Source organism: Cebus imitator, unplaced genomic scaffold (assembly GCF_001604975.1).
Source record: "Cebus imitator isolate Cc_AM_T3 unplaced genomic scaffold, Cebus_imitator-1.0 Scaffold159, whole genome shotgun sequence".
NCBI lineage: Eukaryota > Metazoa > Chordata > Mammalia > Primates > Cebidae > Cebus > Cebus imitator.
This window is the reverse complement of record NW_016107474.1, coordinates 1,989,633-1,998,627: the sequence shown is the minus strand read 5'-3', so window position 1 is coordinate 1,998,627 and position 8,995 is coordinate 1,989,633.

The window sequence follows — 8,995 nt, the reverse complement described above, 5'->3', positions numbered from 1 at the left end:
CCACCCACCCATCCATCCATCCATCCACCCACCCATCCATCCATTCATCCACCCACCCATCCATCCATTCATCCATCCACCCATCCAATCATCCATCCACCTACCCACCCACCCATCCAGCCATCTACCCATCCATCCATCCACCCATCCATCCATCCATCCACCCGTCCATCCATCCACCCACCCACCCATCCAATCATCCATCCACCTACCCACCCACCCATCCATCTACTCATCCACCCACCCATCCATCAATCCACCCATCCATGCATCCATCCATCCATCTACCCACCCACCCATCCATCCAATCCACCCATCCATCCACCCATCCTCCCATCCATCCATCCATCCTCCCATCCATCCATCCATCTACCCACCCACCCATCCATCCAATCATCCATCCATCCACCCACCCATCCATCCATACACCCACCCATCCATCCAATCATCCATCCATCCACCCACCCATCCATCCATTATCCATCCACCCACCCACCCACTCACCCATCCAACCACCCTTCCACCCCTCTACCCACCCACCCCTCCACCTACCCATCCACCCACTCACCCAAGCACAAACTTATTTTTACCACCCCCTACTGCCAGGCATGGAGAAGGCTGAGGGTCGGGACAGACAGGGGTGACTATGACTCTCAGGTCCTTCCCTGGAAGCTCTCAGCCTACTTAGGAAGGAGACTCAACCTCATCCCTCTGATTACTCACTGAATCAATAGTCATGGACTGAGTACCTCTTGTTTGCTGGTACCACACTAGATGTCAAGGAGAGATGACTTAGGGTCTCTGCCCTCTAAGAGCTCTCAGTCCAGGGAAGGAGCAAAACCACATGGCATGCGTTATGATGACACTGTGTGCAGGACACAGTGGGAACACGAAGGGAACCGGTAGGTAAGGCTCCGGGAAGACTTCCAAAGAGGTGATACAGAGCCGGTTCTAAAGATTGAGTGGAGTCCTGGCAGGCAGGGGAGAAGGGGGTGGAGACACGCGGTCTAGGAGAGCAGCAGCTATTGCACAACATTCAAGGCTCTTGATTGATGCTGAAACGAGGGCAGGAAATTGCAGCAAGCGCACTCCTGGCCCAGCTCTGCAAGCAACGCCCTTGGAGGTGGCCGTCTGCCCATCCTCAGACAAGGGCCTCGTGTCACACCCTCCCATGGGAAAGATTTAGTGTGGGGCTGAACTCCAGGGCCCCAGTTTGATCCCTTCCATGCTTTGGGACTGGGGCCATATATCTTACCCTCACAGCCTTGGCCTCCTTCACCTCGACAAGGGGTCAGTTTCATGCACCTTACAGGTGGTCCTGAAGGCCACGCAAGAATTACCTGGCTCCAAAGAAGGGCTGGGTAGATCTGGTGGGGTCCAGGTATGTTTGGACAGGCTGGTGGCTCTCTAGGGAGCACCACTGACACGGTCGTGATTTGCATATGCTGATGGGAGAGGATGGGCCTCCTTCTCCAATGCCCACAAAGACACTAAAGAGGGTTGTGAGTGCCCACGGGTACACTGCCAGGGACTGCCTGGGAGAGGGGTCCTTGGTGACCACATGGGAGTCCTGCCACTGGCAGCTGTTCACCAGAGCCCGGGAGCTTCAGGCCCCTCTATGGGTCCTTGGGGCCAAGTCAAGCAGGGCAGAACATGGGGTGGGAAACCTTTCAACAGGAGGGTAGGCATGGGCATTTAGAAAACTAATTCACTCTGGGTCAATGCTTATTTTACCTGTGACTTCTGGGAGTTCTTGGCAAATTGCCACACTCCCTGAGCCTCATTTTCTTTTCTTTCTTTTTTCCTTTTTTCTTTTTCTGAGACAGGGTTGCACTCCTGTTATCCAGGCTGGAGTCCAGTGGCACAATCCTGGCTCACTGCAACCTCCGCCTCCTGGGTTCAAGTGATCCTCCTGCCTCAGCCTCCTGAGTAGCTGGGATTACAGTGCCCACCACCATGCCTGGCTAATTTTTGTATTTTCAGTAGAGACGGGGTTTCACTATGTTGATCTGGCAGGTCTTGAACTCCTGACCTCAGGTAATCTGCCTGCCTTGACCTCCCAAAGTGCTGGAATTACAGGCATGAGCCACTGCTCCTAGCCTCATTTCTCTCAAGTTGGCATGGAAGGAGAATGCTACCCTCCACCCGTGGCTGCTAAGAACTGAATGGATGAGGAGTAAACAAGGTCAGGCAAAAACTCCCAGCCTTAGGCTTGAACTGGGATGCCGAACAGCAACCCCTTTCCCTGCAAAATTCTACCCTCCCAAATTTTCTGCATTAGTTTCTATATTTTGTTCATGTCTTAAGTGTTTCATAAATGTGTTTTAATTTAAAAATACAATTCCATTTATTTCTCAGGATCTGGCCAGCCTCATGCAATTTTTTTTTTTTTTTTGGCCTCCCAAACTGCTGGGATTACTGGCATGAGCTACTGTGCCCAGCCTTCAGGTAGTTCTTCTTTTTTTTTCTTGAGGTGGAGTTTCGCTTTGTCACCTGGGCTAGAGCACAGTGGCATGATTTCAGCTCACTGCAACTTCCACCTCCTGGGTTCAAGCAATTCTCCTGCCTCAGCCTCCCGAGTAGCTGGAGTTACAGGCATGTGCCATCATGCCCAGCTAATTTTTATTTTTACTAGAGTTTCACCATGTTGCCCAGGCTAGTCTCGATCTCCTGACCTCAGGTGATCCACCCACCTCAGCCTCCCAAAGCAATGGATTATAGGCATGAGCCACTGCACCTGGCTGGATAGAACCTTGAAAAAAAAAAAGTGTTTATCTCGTCTCTCGTGATGAACGGTACCCCAGGTGGTCTTCCTCCGTGCTTTGGGACTTTGGGCTATGTACTGGAGCCTTGGTCTCTCTTATTTCTAAAAGTGTTTCCTACACCTTACAGATGGTAGTGAAGGCTACATGAATATCACCTGGCTCCGAAGACACCCTGGAGACAGATTCTCTCCATGTTGGATTTTTGTCTTAGCTGGCAGGAGGTTCAATGCTCTATTTAGCATTCAGTACCTGCTGAGCTTCACCGGGCAGTATCAGTTAGAAATCGTTTGGTTACAAGCAACAGAACTGAGTCCGGCGCTATTAAGCGAAGCGAAAAAGGGAACTGAGTGGAAGGGTTTAAGCACCTCCATAATGAAGAGGAGAAGTGCAGAGGTTTGGAAAATGGGAAGGAAACAGGGGCACTTGAGATGGTGGCCAGCTCCACTGCCCTCACCTGGGGAGCAGGACACAGGGGCGGGGAGAGGAGAGATCGGTCCTTCTCAACTTCTCTTTTTTTCCTTTCTTTCTTTTTGAGACGGAATCTGGCTCTGTTGCCCAGGCTGGAGTGCAGTGGCACAATCTCAGTTCGCTGCAACCTCCACTTCCCGGGTTCAAGTAATTCTCTTGTCCCAGACTCCCGAGTAGCTGAGACTACAGGTGCACACCACCACACCGGCTCATTTTTGCATTTTTAGTAGAGATGAGGTTTCGCCATATTGGTCAGGCCGGTCTCGAACTCCTGACCTTCGGTGATCCGCCCGCCTCGGCCTCCCAAAGTATTGGGATTATCAGTGTGAGCCACTGCACTGGGCCCTTCTCAACTTTTGTAATGGGAGTTGGGTCGCTGTCTTTCATTCATCCACCTGCCCATCCAGCAAAATAGTTACTAAGTGCGCATCAGGTGCCAGGTATTGTGGGAGGAGCTAGGGATGAGGCAGTGGAGGTGGTAGAAGCATCCAGGTAAAGGCCACCGAGGTTCTTTGTAACCAGGTCTTCTATATTAACCGTGCGGTGGCTCATGCCTGTAATCCCAGCACTTTGAAAGGCCAAGGCAGGAGGATTACCTTGGAAAATTAGTGAGACCCTGTCTCTACATATATATATATATATGTGTGTGTGTGTGTGTGTGTGTATGTGTATATACACACATATATATTTATATACATATAGATTAACCATCTCCTCCCACCTCATTATGCTCTCTTTGGTGCCTTATTTTGGGTTTCCCAGAAGCAAACCCTGAGAGGAAGATTTGAATGCAAGGGGGTATATTTGGGAGGTAACCCTAGCATGAAAGTATAATGGGGCTGGGAAAGAAAGGGCGCCCCACAAAGGCAGCATAACTGATCCTGCCACCACTACGGGTCACAGGAGCGGAGTCTTGCTGGGGAGGTCTGGGAGATGGTCTAGAACACAGAGTTATCCCTACCAAAGGGTGGGAAGCCTGGGGTACTGGTCCCCAACTTCCATCCCTCCCAGGTTGAGAACTTCTCATTAGGTACCACCTCAGGTCTGCCCTGACACAGGCTGGGTCTGCTTCTGCAGCCAAAAAGGCAGCCCTCAGGCAGGGAGTCCAGTCTCATGTGACCTCAGGACGCAGCCTTCCCTTTTTATTTTTAGACTGAGCCTTGCTCTGTTACCAAGGCTGGAGTGGTGTGATCTCCTCAGCCCACTGCAACCTCCCTCCCCGGTTCAAGCCATTCTCCTGCCTCAGTCTCTAGAGTAGCTGGGATTCTAAGTGCCTGCCAGCATGTCTGGCTAATTTTTAAAATTTTTAGTAGAGATGAGGTTTCACCATGTTGGCCAGGCTTGTCTCAAACTCCCGACCTCGAGTGATCCACCCGCCTCACCGTCCCAAAGCACAGGGATTACAGGCATGAGCCACTGCACCCGGCCAGCAGAGATAAACGGGTACGGGGTGTGGGGGGTGCCCGGCTCATCTGCTGCACTGGACTTTACATTTTTACACTAGGCTTTTACAAACATTGCACACCCCATATTCCATTTGCGAGTGGACGTACTCTGCCCATTCCTTTGCAGAATGTGAGTCATGAGCTCTGAAGACTAACCCTTCTTTTCTCTCCGCGCTGATTCTATGCTGCTGCTGACAAAATCTCAGGACAGAAGAAAATGTTGCTGCTGCTTTGCCAGCTGCGGAGAGGACGCCCTATTCTACACCCTGGACCTGTCCTTGCCACTGTTACGATTTTTACCTTGTTAAATGTAAAATCCAACAGTCATAGGGAACACGCCAAACAAAGGCGCAGCTTAATGAAACCTGGAAGCCAGCAGCCAGGACAAAGAGGAACTTTGCCCCCATCCCTGCCAGCTCCCCCGCAGGTCCTCTCCCCGCCCCGCAGCTGCGTCCTCCTCCAAAGGTGGCTGTTGTCCTAACGTTCCCATTCGCACACTCTCGTTTGGTTTTGCCCGTTTTGCGAATTTGCTATGTCTGTGACGTGTCGTTAGCCTACAGGTTTCCCATCCGTTTTAGTCTGTTGCTGCTATAACAGATTATTACACATTTCCTGGCTTAAAACAACACAAGCTGGTTGTCTAATGGTTTCGGAGATCAGATATCCAAAACAGTCCTACCAGGCTAACGTCGACGTGCAAGCTGTCAGCAGAGCTGTGCTCCTTCTGGAAACTTGTAGGGGTGGGATCAGCTTTCTTGTCTTTTTCTGCTGCTGGAAGCCGCATGTGCTACTTGGCTCATGGCCCCTTCCTCCATGTTCAAATCTCTCTTCCTCCCTCTCTCCTTCCCCCAATCTTTCTGAACTCTATCTCTGTCATCCTATGTATTCACTGACTCTAACCGTCCTGCGCCCTCCCTCCACCACCAACCCGTATAAGGATTCTTGTGATGACATTGGCTCCACCTGGCTAATCCGGGCTACTCTCTCCACCTCAGGAGCCTCAACCCAACCACACCTGTGAAGCCCCTTCTGCCGAGCAGGCAAACACATTCGCAGGTTCTGGGGATTAGGACGTGGACATCTTTTGGGAGCCATTATTCAGTCTAACACACAATCCCTCTTTCTTGCTTACAGTTGATCTGTTGAAGAATCATGGCTGTGTGACAGTCTGGATTTTGCTGGTTGCAGACTCCCAGTGGCCTTCCGCCTGTGCCTCTGTTCTCACCATTCCTTGCAAATTGGGATCCAGAGTGTTGCCCAGCCTCTGGCTGGATGGCTTTGGTCCTGTGCTCCTGCGTCAAAGGCTCAGGATACCTGGAGGCGTCTCTTTTTGTATTGTACATGTTGTTGCTTAATGTCTAGATTCACTAATTCATTGGGGATTGCAAAACTGTGCTACTCCACCATTTCTTTTAAATTGATTGGAGTACTTCTATAAAGAGAGGCATTTCTTCATGTGCAATTTTGTTACCAATTGGTACAGGAATGGCAGAAGATTTGCTGGATTCCTTCCATTCATTTTTTTTTTTTTTTTTTGTCACATTTTCAGGTTCCATTCATTTTTTTTTTTTTTTTTTTTTTTTTTACTTTTTTTTTTTTTTTTTTTTTTTTTTTTTTTTTTTGAAATAGAGTCTCTGTCTGTCGCCCAGGCTGAAGTGCAGTGGCATGATCGAAGCTTCCTGCAACCTGTCTCCCAGGTTCAAGCAATTTTCCTGCCTCAGCCTCCCAACTAGCTGAGATTACAGGCACCTGCTACCACACCTGGCTAATTTTTGTATTTTTAGTAGAGATGGGGTTTCACCATGTTGGCCAGGCTGGTCTCGAACTCCTGACCTCAGGTGATCCACCCGCCTCAGCCTCCCAAAGTGCTTGGATTACAGGCGTGAGCCACTGCACCCGGCCCATAGGCAAGTTTTAAAAATATATTTGTGAACTTGTGAGTTTAAACATCGATGCGTTTCCATCCATTGCAATTATTATTCATCTTGCAGCTCACATTGTCACACATCTTTGGCTGGCAGGAATGTCTTCGGATTGGCTCTGAGTTCTTTGGCGTAATTCTAGGAGTCACTGACAGCTCCCTTGATATTTGGTGTGATAAGATCATCCAGCCTTGTCTTGTACACTGGCTGGCACCTCTCCAGTCCTAGAATGGGCTATTTCTCCAAGACACAGTGCTTTTAAATTTTAGTGTTTCAAATGAGACATGGCATTTTAAGACCATAATTTGTGTGTTAGGCTACTGAGGTGACCACTTTTTCTAAGCCTTTTCAGTGGTCAGGACTAGCTGATATAAATGTGTTTTTAAAAATAAAGTATCTTGGCCGAATGCAGTGGCTTATGCCTGTAATCCTAGGAGGCCGGGGCAGAGGGATCACTGGAGCCCAGGAGCTCGAGACCAGCCTGGGCAAAATAGCAAGACCACCACCACCCCCATCTCTATAAAACATAAGAACATTAGCCAGGCGTGGTGATAAGCACCTGTAGTCCCAGCTACTTGGCAGGCTGAGGCAGGAAGATCGCAGGAGCCTGGAAGGTCATGGCTGCATCAGCTTTCCTTATGCCGCTGTACTCCAGCCTGAGCGACAGAGAGAGACCTGGTCTCAAACAAACCAACCTCGTGAGTTCATATCGTGAACCTCTGAAATGTCTGCATTTGGATCAGCCTTTTCGGCATAACTCGTTGCCTTATTTAGTTGGAATTTCTGCTCTTCCCAAGGTTAAAGCCTTTGAGTTTTCCTTGCTAAGGCAGACAACTGGGGAGCTTTCAGTGTCTCCCTCATGCATGGGTATAAAGGAGACAAGGTGTCTATCCCTCTGCTAGACAGAGTTTGAGAGTCCCTGTCCTATTGATTGATTATTCTGAGACGAGTCTCGCTCTGTTGCCCAGGCTGGAGTGCAATGGTGTGATCTGGGCTCACTGCAACCTCCACCTCCCAGAGTCAAGTGATTCTCCTGCCTCAGCCTCCTGAGTAGCTGGGATTACAGGTGCGTGCCGCCATGGCCCGCTAATTTTTTTTTATATTTAGTAGAGACAGGGTTTCACTATATTGTCCAGGTTGATCTCAAATGCCTGAATGCAGATGATCCACCCACCTTGGCCTCCCAGAGTGCTGGGATTACAGGCGTGAGCTGCCACGCCTGGCCCCATGCACTATTTAAATCATGGTACACAACTGGTTTCCTGAGCCTTGGGGACAATCAAACCTGGGACAATGGTAGCACTGGGGTTTGCTCAGAACCCAGCCCTGACCTCCTGGCCCTCTGCCTTCCTGGGGGTCCAGGGTACCCCACAACTGCTTGTGCCTCCTGTCTCCCTACAGGGCCCGGGGAAAACAGAACCTTCTAGAGACTCCTAGAGGCATCTCGGCTCTTCCAGCTAGTGGGCCCCCTCTCATCCTCTCTGGGGCTTTGGGAAGCTGGTCCCCAGGGATTGCTCTTGGGGTATCTCAGCAGCATTGCCTCGGGCAACCCAAGCTCAGTCCTCACCACCTCCTGCCAAGTCACCGCCTGCAGCCTCCCCACCTCAGAGACTCCGGCTCTGCCTGGAGCCCTCAGGTCAAGGGTACCCTTTGAGCCCTTCTTTAATCCTGTACTCCCCAAAGCTTCAAGGGAAGCCCCCAATCTCCTTCTGTTCTCTCCCAGCCCCTCCCTTGCACAACACACTCCTGGTGACTCACGTGATCTCACTCCCGGGGTCCTGGCCACCTCTGTTTTGGGAGCAGACATCCCCGTTTTGGTAAGAACAGCAAATCTTTGTCTCAACAAACACTTGCTATGCACTAGGAATCATTCTAAGCAGTTCCTATACCTTAGCTGATTTGCTCCTCACAAGCAGCATGTGAAGCAAGTGCTGTTATTTGCACATTTTTTATGAAAGAAGAGACCAAGGAACAGGGGTCATCTGGGAGTGGGAGGAGGAGCCGGGTCTTACTAGCTGACAGGTGGGCTCCAGGGTCAATGCATCTCACCAGAGGACAAGACTGCTCAGGTCTAGTCCCAGCATCCCGTGGAGAAGAAGCCAGAACAGGCATAAAGAATAAACTGACTGAGGCCAGTCACAGTGGCTCGTGCCTGTCATCCCAGCACTTTGGGAGGCTGAGGTGAGCAGATCACTTGATGTCAGCAGTTTGAGACCAGCCTGGCCAACATGGTGAAACCCCATCTCTACTAAAAATACAAAATTAGCTGGGTGGGCTGGCACGGTGGCTCACGCCTATAATCCCAGCACTTTGGAAGGCCAAGGCAGGTGGATCACGACGTCAGGTGTTTGAGACCAGCCTAGCCAATATAGTGAAACCCTGTCTCTACTAAAAA